The sequence below is a fragment of the Bos grunniens genome, chromosome 7 (genome assembly GCF_055505025.1).
Source record: "Bos grunniens cultivar Pamir isolate PY7600 chromosome 7, Bosgru_T2T1.0, whole genome shotgun sequence".
In the NCBI taxonomy this organism is placed as follows: Eukaryota; Metazoa; Chordata; class Mammalia; order Artiodactyla; family Bovidae; genus Bos; species Bos grunniens.
Genome location: NC_141171.1, coordinates 27,732,728 through 27,744,187, shown reverse-complemented (window position 1 = coordinate 27,744,187; position 11,460 = coordinate 27,732,728).

The following is an 11,460-nucleotide window of genomic DNA, read 5'->3' as shown; positions in this document are numbered from 1 at the left end:
TATGGATCTTTGTCAGCTAAGTAATGTCTCTGCCTTTTAATATGCTGTCTAGGTTTGTCATAGCTTCCCACATGGCACTAGTGGTAAAGAACATGCCTGCCAATGCAGGTTGAACATAAGAGACACTGGTTCAATCCCTGGGTTGGGAAGATCCCCTGGAGGAGGGCACAGCAACCCACTCCAGTATTGTTGCCTGGAGAATCCTATGGAAAGAGGAGCCTGGAGGGCTACAGTCCATGGGCTCACTAAGAGTCGGACATGACTAAAGTGACTTAGCACACACAGGCTTTCTTTAGTCTTCTAGGCTTTGGTTATTTTTAGCTTGAAATAATCTGCATGCCAAAGAGGCACATTTTGGGGTGGCAAATTTTATTCCCTCACAACACTGTTGTAGTAAGGATTGCAAAATGTGACTCCAACAACAAGTTACCTATGCAGAGATAATATAAATTTCTATTTTGTGTATTTGTTATCAATCTTCCCCCATCAACCTTCTCCTGCTTATGAGCAGGAAAATACATAACAATGTTGTATCTGTTATTAACCTTAAATATAATAATTTAACAAGTTTCTTTGGTCATTTTTGTCTCTTTAAAAAATGTTATGTGTCTCAGATTTCTTTGACTTTTGCCCTCCCCTAACCATTCTGCCAGATGACCCCATGACTTCTGACTCCTCAGTACCCTTTGGGTACTGAGGCTTATTAACCAGTGTGGGGAGGAAAATTTTTTTCCTCCTTCTCTTCTAGGTTCTTTGGTGGGTGTAGTAATTAAGTTGATATAAGACAGATTAAGAGGAGGAAAAAACCTAAAAGTTGAATAACATGTATACCTCGTGTATGCATGGGAGGTACACAGGAAAACTGAATTACTCTCTGAAATGGCAGAAGTCATCACTTTAAATACTATCTTCAGCTAAAGACAAATGAAGATGTGGGAGGTGGAGAGTCATTTATGGGAGGCTACCAGGAAAAGCACAGTGAACAAGGGCAAAGTTGTTATGTAGGTTTAAGTCCTAGCCTTCTCTATTGATGAGTTTCTAGGGATTTGAATATCCTCCTCTTTCTGCCATTGTGAGAGAGAAGCTCTTCCTTTATAAATGAAGATTTTCATTATACATGCAAGTGTCTCTTACAAAGTGTTCCTTGTACTCAGATTTCAGGGTTCCTCCTGTACCATTCCTTAAAACTGGTCAGCCTAAAATGATCTTTTGCCTAGGAGACATATCTTTGGGTTGGAAATTCTGTTCCTCTTCCCCAGCAAAGTCAAGATTCATGGAGATTTTTGTGAGTCATTAAATGCAATTGAGAGATGCATCTGCCACAGCAAATTAGACTGGGTGACTTTAAATTAATTTTCTCATACTGGAGCTCCAATATCAAAGTGACAGCTTGGATGATTCCTTCTGAAGTTTCTCTCCTTGGCTTGTAGAAGGCCATCTTCATTCGGCCTTCTCTCCTTGTGTATCTATATCCTAATCTCTTCTTATAAGGAAACCAGTCACTTGGATTAAGACCCTCCCATATGATCTTATTTTACCTTAATTACTTCTTTAAAGGCTCTATCTCCAAATACAATTATATTCTGAGGTACTGGCTTTTAGAACATCAATATATGAATTCAGGGGAGACAAAATTCAGCACATAGTAGCCATAGATCTATGTATCCAGTAAATGGGATGCAGGATACATGTTTTTCAGTGGTTCAGAGCATATTTCAGTCAGGCAGGCAGTTCAGTCTCTCAGTCGTGTCCAACTCTTTGTGACCCCATGAATCGCAGCACGCCAGGCCTCCCTGTCCATCACCAACTCCCAGAGTTCACTCAGACTCACATCCATCGAGTCAGTAATGCCATCCAGCCATCTCATCTCTGTCATCCCCTTCTTCTCCTGCCCCCAATCCCTCCCAGCATCAGAGTCTTTTCCAAGGAGTCAACTCTTCGCATGAGGTGGCCAAAGTACTGGAGTTTCAGCTTTAGCACCATTCCTTCCAAAGAAATCCCAGGGCTGATCTCCTTCAGAATGGACTGGTTGGATCTCCTTGCAGTCCAAGGGACTCTCAAGAGTCTTCTCCAACACCACAGTTCAAAAGCATCAATTCTTCAGCGCTCAGCCTTCTTCACAGTCCAACTCTCACATCCATACATGAGCACAGGAAAAACCATAGTGTTGACTAGACGAACATTTGTTGGCAAAGTAATGTCTCTGCTTTTGAATATGCTGTCTAGGTTGGTCATAACTTTCCTTCCAAGAAGTAAGCATCTTTTAATTTCATGGCTGCAGTCACCATCTGCAGTGATTTTGGAGCCCAAAAAAATAAAATCTGACACTGTTTCCAGAGGAGCAACCCCACGTCCAAGGAGCGGTGGCTGCAGAGGCGCAGGAGGGCCTAGAGGAGCTATCCCACGTTGAAGATCAGAAGGGCGGCAGTGAGGAGAAACCCCTCGTCCAAGGTAAGGAGCAGCGGCTGTGCTTTGCTGGAGCAACTGTGAAGAGATACCCACGCCCAAGGTAAGAGAAACCCAAGTAAGATGGTAGGTGTTGCAAGAGGGCATCAAAGGGCAGACACACTGAAACCATAATCACAGAAAACTAGCCAATCTAATCACACTAGGACCACAGCCTTGTCTAACTCAATGAAACTAAGTCATGCCTGTGGGGCAACCCAAGACGGGCAGGTCATGGTGGAGAGATCTGACAGAATGTGGTCCACTGGAGAAGGGAATGGCAAACCACTTCAGTATTCTTGCCTTGAGAACCCCATGAACAGTACGAAAAGGCAAAATGATAGGATACTGAAAGAGGAACTCCCCAGGTCAGTAGGTGCCCAATATGCTACTGGAGATCAGTGGAGAAATAACTCCAGAAAGAATGAAGGGATGGAGCCAAAGCAAAAAGAATACCCAGTTGTGGATGTGACTGGTAATAGAAGCAAGGTCCGATGCTATAAAGAGCAATATCGCATAGGAATCTGGAATGTCAGGTCCATGAATCAAAGCAAATTGGAAGTGGTCAAACAGGAAATTGCAAGAGTGAACATCAACATTCTAGGAATCAGTGAACTAAAATGGACTGGAATGGGTGAATTTAACTCAGATGACCATTATAGCTACTACTGTGGGCAGGAATCCCTCAAAAGAAATGGAGTAGCTATCATGGTAAACAAAAGAGTCCGAAATGCAGTACTTGGATGCAATCTCAAAAAAGACAGAATGATCTCTGTTCGTTTCCAAGGCAAACCATTCAATATCACAGTAATCCAAGTCTATGCCCCAACCAGTAACACTGAAGAAGCTGAAGTTGAACGGTTCTATGAAGACCTACAAGACCTTTTAGAACTAACACCCAAAAAAGATGTCCTTTTCATTATAGGGGACTGGAATGCAAAAGTAGGAAGTCAAGAAACACCTGGAGTAACAGGAAAATTTGGCCTTGGAATACAGAATGAAGCAGGGCAAAGACTAATAGAGTTTTGCCAAGAAAATGCACTGGTCATAGCCAACACCCTCTTCCAACAACACAAGAGAAGACTCTACACATGGACATCACCAGATGGTCAACACCGAAATCAGATTGATTATATTCTTTGCAGCCAAAGATGGAGAAGCTCTATACAGTCAGCAAAAACAAGACCAGGAGCTGACTGTGGCTCAGATCATGAACTCCTTATTACCAAATTCAGACTTAGATTGAAGAAAGTGGTGAAAACCACTAGACCATTCAGGTATGACCTAAATCAAATCCCTTATGATTATATAGTGGAAGTGAGAAATAGATAAGGGCCTAGATTGATAGATAGAGTGCCTGATGAACTATGGACTGAGGTTCGTGACATTGTACAGGAGACAGGAATCAAGACCATCTCCATGGAAAAGAAATGTGAAAAAGCAAAATAGCTGTCTGGGGAGGCCTTACAAATAGCTGTGAAAGGAAGAGAAGTGAAAAGCAAAGGAGAAAAGGAAAGCTATAAGCATCTGAATGCAGAGTTCCAAAGAATAGCAAGAAGAGATAAGAAAGCCTTCCTCAGAGCATATTTAGTACCATATAAAAATCTGTATGCGGGCCAAGAAGAAACAGTTAAAACAAAACATGGAACAACAGACTGGTTCCAAATTGGGAAAGGAATACAGTACATTAAAGCTGTGTATTGTCACCCTGCTTATTTAACTTATATGCAGAGTACATCGTGTGAAATGCCAGGCTGGATGAAGGACAAGCTGGAATCAAGATTGCAGGGAGAAACATCAATAACCTCAGATACGCAGATGACACCACCCTTATGGCGGAAAGTGAAGAAGAACTGAAGAGCCTCTTGATGAAAGTGAAGGAGGAGAATGAAAAAGCTGGCTTAAAACTCAACATTGAAAGAACGAAGATCATGGCATCTGGTCCCATCACTTCACGGCAAACAGATGGGGAAACAATGGAAACCATGAAAGACTTTATTTTCTGAGCTCCAAAATCACTGCAGATGATGACTGCAGCCATGAAATTAAAAGATGCTTGCTCCTTGGAAGAAAAGCTATGATCAACCTAGACAGCATATTAAAAAGCAGAGACATTACTTTGCTGACAAAGGTCCATCCAGTCAAAGCTATGGTTTTTCTAGTAGTCATGTTATGAGACATGGATGTGAGAGTTGGACTATAAAGAAAGCTGAGTGCCAAAGAATTGATGCTTTTGAACTGTGGTGTTGGAGAAGACTCGAGAGTCCCTTGGACTGCAAGGAGATTGAAGTGTGGAGGGACATTCTCTGCTGCAGGAGTTAATGGCCCTATTGGAGTCTTTTTCCAAGCCTCTTGTAGCTGGTGATCAGAAGGCCTCTTTGGCCAGTCTTTCTCCATAGCTTTGCCCATGCAGGCACTTAAGAGGGCTCCCTAGCCTGGGGTCCTTCTCTGTTGTTCCTCACATCAGGCACATAGAGGGGCCCCCCCTGGCTGGGGTCCTAGTCTATAAATGGACTTGTCAGGCACTTAAAGGGGCACCCTGGGTGGGGTCCTACTCTGTAGTTCAGGCATTTGATGGGCCAGCCTCTCTGTTCAGCTGCAGATGCTGGCCTGTGGAGGGGAGAGAGGCTATGGTGATGGCTCCACCCCCACATGACTCAGCAGTATCACCTTGCTTCCATGGCTGCCTGGCTTTCCTTCACAGGCATTTCCCCCTATAATCTCCTCCCTCACATCCCCTCAATGTGTCTTTCTACAATCAATAGCAGCCCTCACCCTGGGATTGCTCCACAATCCCTAAACTCTAGCTCCCAGCTGCTGCACCTTCCAGGGGACCAGCGTTCCTGTCCGGGGTATGTATTACTGCGGCAAGGACTGTCTGATTCTCATTCTATTTAGGCTGCCACAGATCAGCTGTTTCACTCTCAGCCTTAAATGTTTCTCCTCTGACTCAGACAATTGCCCTGATGTGGGGATCGGACCCCTGCTTCAGTTCCCCCACCCACCGAGGGCAGTTCCAGTCCTACTAACACTCCTGTTTTTCCCCCTAGTTCCTTCATCCTACCGAGTTTTGTGTGGTTCTATAAATCCTTTTCCTCTGGTCAGGTACTCCTGTCTGCTCTCAGCTGGTGTTCTGTATGCACTTCTGGGTCTGAAGGTGTATTCCTGATCTATCCATGGAGAGAGATGTACTCCACATCCACCTGCTCCTCCACGATCTTGTTCTCTCTTTAGCTTGTTGATATGTCACAATGGGCATATATATAGAGGCTCAAGGTCTTGTGAAAGTCAACTCTGCCATCTTGGACCTAGTTGGCTCTAACCAGTTTTCCTATGGCAGTGTCATTCCTAACAAAAACCATTTATCTAACTAATTGTAATCCAATTTTAGAAAATCCTGATCATGCATAACTCTTTTTAGTATTTTTTATAACTTCTTTTACTGAAAACACACTTCCTCCTTTCCTTAAGCAAACAAGAACTGATTTTTATATTACCAGTTTATAGATTGGTGAGCATAAATACCAGTAATAATTTCTAAAACCTCTGCTTTCTTAGAACATTTTTGAATGGCACCAAACATTATTCATTTATAGTCCCAAATCTCTTTAGTCTCTCTGTAAAAGGAAATTAGTATTTAGTAGTAAATGTTTCAAAATCTTATTTTATTTGGAAATGACCTAGCTATTCAATAGACTTCCAAAACTTAGTTTAGCACAACCCTTAGAAATTCAAGTTACCCCAATCCAAAGAGACTATTTTATTTTATTTTTTTATTTCTTTTTCAGAGAGACTATTTTAGACAGACATTTCTAAAGCATAATTATTCTTAGTAGAGTTTATCTAAAAGCTCATATCTCATTTACACTTTTTAGAAGTTTCTTCACTCGAGGTAATTTCCTTGTTGACAAATTTATAACAGATATAATAATATTTAACTTATATTAAACTTAGGTACAATGAAAAAATTCTACTTAATGTTAATTACTCTAAGACATGTCTATATTAGTTAGATCAACAAACAAACATTATTAATAGCAGGTATTTAATACTGAATATTTCCCAGTTCACATGAACCTGGAATTCATTGTTTAATTTAGAATTATTTGATTTGCAAGTGCTTACTTTTCTTTAAGCCAATTAAATAGAGCTCATTTACAAATTAACTCAAAAATATTATCCAGAGACAAAGACATACTGAGACATATTCAGACAGACACAAGCAAGATCTAGCTTCATTTTCTGAGCTTAGTCATGAATTAGATATTACAATACAAAATTTACTAGTTTATAAATAGCAGTTGAATAAATAAATTTTTTAAAGGCTTTTTCCCATTTTTCCTCAGTCTCAGGAGTTAGAGATGGTCTAGATAAGTGTTCCTGAGAGCCCTGGTCTCAAGGCACAGAGAAAGAAAATCAAGTTCTAAGAAAACGGCGGCAGGTCTAAACCAAACGGTGGCCAGACAAAGCAAAATGGCCACCACAAATCGCAAGAAGGAACACAGAGTATAAAACACACACATAGACTTGGCAGTCCTAATCAGACCCTCCCTTAAATACAAGATTACAGTCTCTCGGAAAACCTCCTAGAGACACAGAACTTCATATCTAACAGAGTAAATGAAAATACCTTAAGTCTTCAAAGATTTCAAAATGAGAAAAGGAAGCCAGGTTGAAAGAAGAGGGGGGAGGAGGCAGGAGAAGAGGGCAAAAAGGGTGGGCTTACTGACATCTCCTGCCACCTGCAGATACCCAGGCATTATGAGACTTTACCCTGGGCCTCCAGAGAAGGGAGGACTGGAACTTGGCCCCACCAGAAACCAGACCAAAACAGAACCAGAATTCAGTTTCTCTGCCCAGAGGAGATGACCAGTCTCCAATCCTCAGCTCAGGATAAGGCCCTTCGACCAGATTCCTGCATCTGGGACCAGGGGACTAGAAAAAAGGGGAAGGATAGGAAGGGTTAAGGAGAGGGGAAAGAGAAGGAAGGGGACAGAGGTCAATAGAGTCTCTTGTTCCTTACCCAGTCAGGGTACTCTGGCAGTTGCCCACATCAGGAGGAGACCAGGGACGAAAGGGTCACAGGTGTGGCTGCTGGGTCTGGTCCATTGGTGGGCAAGCTGGTCCCTGAGTACCCCCAGTGGTCAGGATGTCAGTCGCAGCAAAGAAGACTCCCTGCCAGAGTTACCATTTGTTGCAGGAAGATGGACCCCTTCCAGGGCCCAAAACTGGGCTCTTGTCTAACATTCAGAAATAAATTGTTCAAGGAGATATATGTGCTGACAAAGCAAGAGATTTTATTGGGAAAGGGTCCCTAGGCTGAGAGCAGTAGGGTAATGGAACCCAGGAGAACTGCTCTGCCATGTGGCTGGCACCCTCAGGTTTTATGGTGATGGAATTAGTTTACCTGACCCAGAGTCCTTCCCAGTGGTTCATGCCTTGTTCAGCCAAGATGGATGCCAGTGAGGATTCTGGGAGGTGGTCGAACATGTGGTGTCTTCCTTCGATCTTTCTTGAACTCTTCCGGCTGGTGGTGGCTTATTAGTTCTGTGTTCCTTACCAGGACCTCCTGTTACAAAACAATTCATGCAAATGGTTACTATGATGCCTGGCCAGGGTGGGCGGTTTCAGTCAGTGTGCTTCCCCTAACAATTTGTTGATTTGTCATTCAACAAAATAGGAAATACAGGAAGTACTATTTTCCTAAAATGGGTAAATAAAGATAGAGCTGAGAAACAAGAATGTGTTTCAGTTTATTGACTGTGTGGATCACAACAAACTGTGGAAAATTCTGAAAGAGATGGGAATACCAGACCTCCTGATCTGCCTCTTGAGAAAATTGTATGCAGGTCAGGAAGCAATAGTTAGAACTGCACATAGAAAAATAGACTAGTTCCAAATAGGAAAAGGAGTACGTCAAGGCTGTATATTGTCACCCTGTTTATTTAACTTATATGCAGAGTACATCATGAGAAATGCTGGGCTGGAAGAAACACAAGCTGGAATCAAGATTGCTAGGAGAAATATCAATAACCTCAGATATGCAGATGACACCACCCTTATGGCAGAAAGTGAAGAGGAACTCAAAAGCCTCTTGATGAAGGTGAAAGAGAAGAGTGAAAAAGTTGGCTTAAAGCTCAACATTCAGAAAACAAAGATCATGGCATCCGGTCCCATCACTTCATGGGAAATAGATGGGGAAACAGTGGAAACAGTGTCAGACTTTATTTTTCTGGGCTCCAAAATCACTGCAGATGGTGACTGCAGCCATGAAATTAAAAGACGCTTACTCCTTGGAAGGAAAGTTATGACCAACCTAGATAGCATATTCAAAAGCAGAGACATTACTTTGCCAACAAAGGTTCATCCAGTCAAGGCTATGGTTTTTCCTGTGGTCATGTATGGATGTGAGAGTTGGACTGTGAAGAAGGCTGAGCGCTGAAGAATTGATGCTTTTGAACTGTGGTGTTGGAGAAGACTCTTGAGAGTCCCTTGGACTGCAAGGAGATCCAACCAGTCCATTCTGAAGGAGATCAGCCCTGGGATTTCTTTGGAAGGAATGGTGCTAAAGCTGAAACTCCAGTACTTTGGCCACCTCATGCGAAGAGTTGACTCCTTGGAAAAGACTCTGATGCTGGGAGGGATTGGGGGCAGGAGGAGAAGGGGATGACAGAGGATGAGATGGCTGGATGGCATCACTGACTCGATGGACCTGAGTCTGAGTGAACTCTGGGAGTTGGTGATGGACAGGGAGGCCTGGCGTGCTGCAATTCATGGGGTCGCAAAGAGTCGGACACGACTGAGCGACTGATCTGATCTGATGTTGTTGATTTCAGTAGGCAGGGAAATATAAGGATCTTAAATTCTAAATAATCTCTAGTTCACACCAAGTTTTGGGTACAACCTATGGGAATCTGTAAGATCATTCAGGAAAATGACATGTCAGAGTTAGAAAAGTAGCTTGGCAAATAACAGTAATAGTGAAATGAGTCAAGAAAGCACTGTCAATAAACAGAGATTAAAATTTAACCACAAGAGGGCAGGAAGTAAAGCAGAAGACTTGTTATGGAAGCCAAACAACAGAAAGTGTCAAGAAGATAAAGTCTCAAATATCCTTAGAGAAAAATAAGCACTAAAAGTGTCCACAGGAGTTATTCATAGGAAACCAATAAATGCTACTTGGGTGAAGGGTTCTAGGGCATGGGGGAGGCACAAAGCTCAGCAGTACCCTGAGTTGATCAGTAAACAGAAGGAGAGAAAGCAAACAGGTGTGCATACTGTCTGGTTTCTCTCACCCTGAAAAATCTTTGTTTCATAAGTTAAACCAATGAGAAAATTTACCTGTATTTCTCAGGAACACATGGAGGATAGCCTCACATCAGTTCAGTTCAGTTGCTCAGTCATGTCTGATTCTTTGCTACCCCATGGACTGCAGCACGCCAGGCATCCCTGTCTATCATGAACTCCCAGAGCGTACCCAAACTCATGTCTATTGAGTCAGTAATGCCATCCAACCATCTCATCCTCTGTCATCCCCTTCTCCTCCCACCCTCAATCTTTCCCAGCATCAGGGTCTTTTCAGATGAGTCAGTTCTTCGCATCAGGTGGCCAATGTATTGGAGTTTCAGCTTCAACATCATTCCTTTCAATAAATATTCAGAACTGATTTCCTTTAGGATGGACTGGTTGGATCTCCTTGCAGTCCAAGGGACGCTCAAGAGTCTTCTCCAATACCACAGTTCAAAAGCATCAGTTCTTCAGCTCTCAACTGTCTTTATAGTCCAACTCTCATAGCCATACATGACTATTGGGAAAACCATAGCCTTGACTAGATGGACCTTTGTTGGTAAAGTAATGTCTCTGCTTTTTAATATGCTTTCTAGGTCAGTCATAAGTTTCCTTCCAAGGAGTAAGCATCTTTTAATTTCATGACTGAAGTCACCATCTGCAGTGATTTTGGAGCCCAAAAAAATAGTCTGTCACTGTTTCCACTGTTTCTCTATCTATTTGCCATGAATTGATGGGACTGGATGCCATGATCTTAGTTTTCTGAATGTTGAGCTTTAAGCCAACTTTTTCACTCTCCACTTTCACTTTCATCAAGAGGCTTTTGTTCCTCTTCACTTTCTGCCATAAGGGTGGTGTCATCTGCATATCTGAGGTTATTGATATTTCTCCCAGCAATTTTGATTCCAGCTTGTGCTTCATCCGGCCCAGCGTTTCTCATGATGTACTCTGCATATAAGTTAAATAAGAGGGTGACAATATACAGCCTTGATGTACTCCGTTTCCTATTTGGAACCAGTCTGTTGTTCTGTGTCCAGTTCTAACTGTTGCTTCTTGACCTGCATACAGATTTCTCAAGAGGCAGGTCAGGTGGTCTGGTATTCCTATCCCTTTAAGAATGTTCCACAGTTTATTGTGATCCACACAGTCAAAGGCTTTGGCATAGTCAATAAAGCAGAAATAGATGTTTTTCTGGAACTCTCTTGCTTTTTTGATGATCCAGTGATGTTGGCAATTTGATCTCTGGTTTCTCTGTCTTTTCTAAAAGCAGCTCGAACATCTGGAAGTTCATGTTTCACATATTGTTGAAGTCTGTCTTGGAGAATATTGAGCATTACTTTATTAGCATTTGAGATGAGTGAAATTGTACACTGGTTTGAGCATTCTTTGGCATTGCCTTTCTTAGGGATTGGAATGAAACTGACCTTTTCCAGTCCTGTGGCCACTGCTGAGTTTTCCAAATTTGCTGGCAGATTGAGTGCAGCACTTTCACAGCATCATCTTTCAGGATTTGGAATAGCTCAACTGGAATTCCATCACCTCCTCTAGCTTTGTTCATAGTGATGCTTCCTGAGGCCCACTTGACTTCACATTCCAGGATGTCTGGCTCTAGGAGAGTGATCACACCATCATGATTATCTGGGTCGTGAAGATCTTTTTTGTACAGTTGTCCTATGTATTCTTGCCACCTCTTAATATCTTCTGCTTCTGTTATGTCCATACCATATC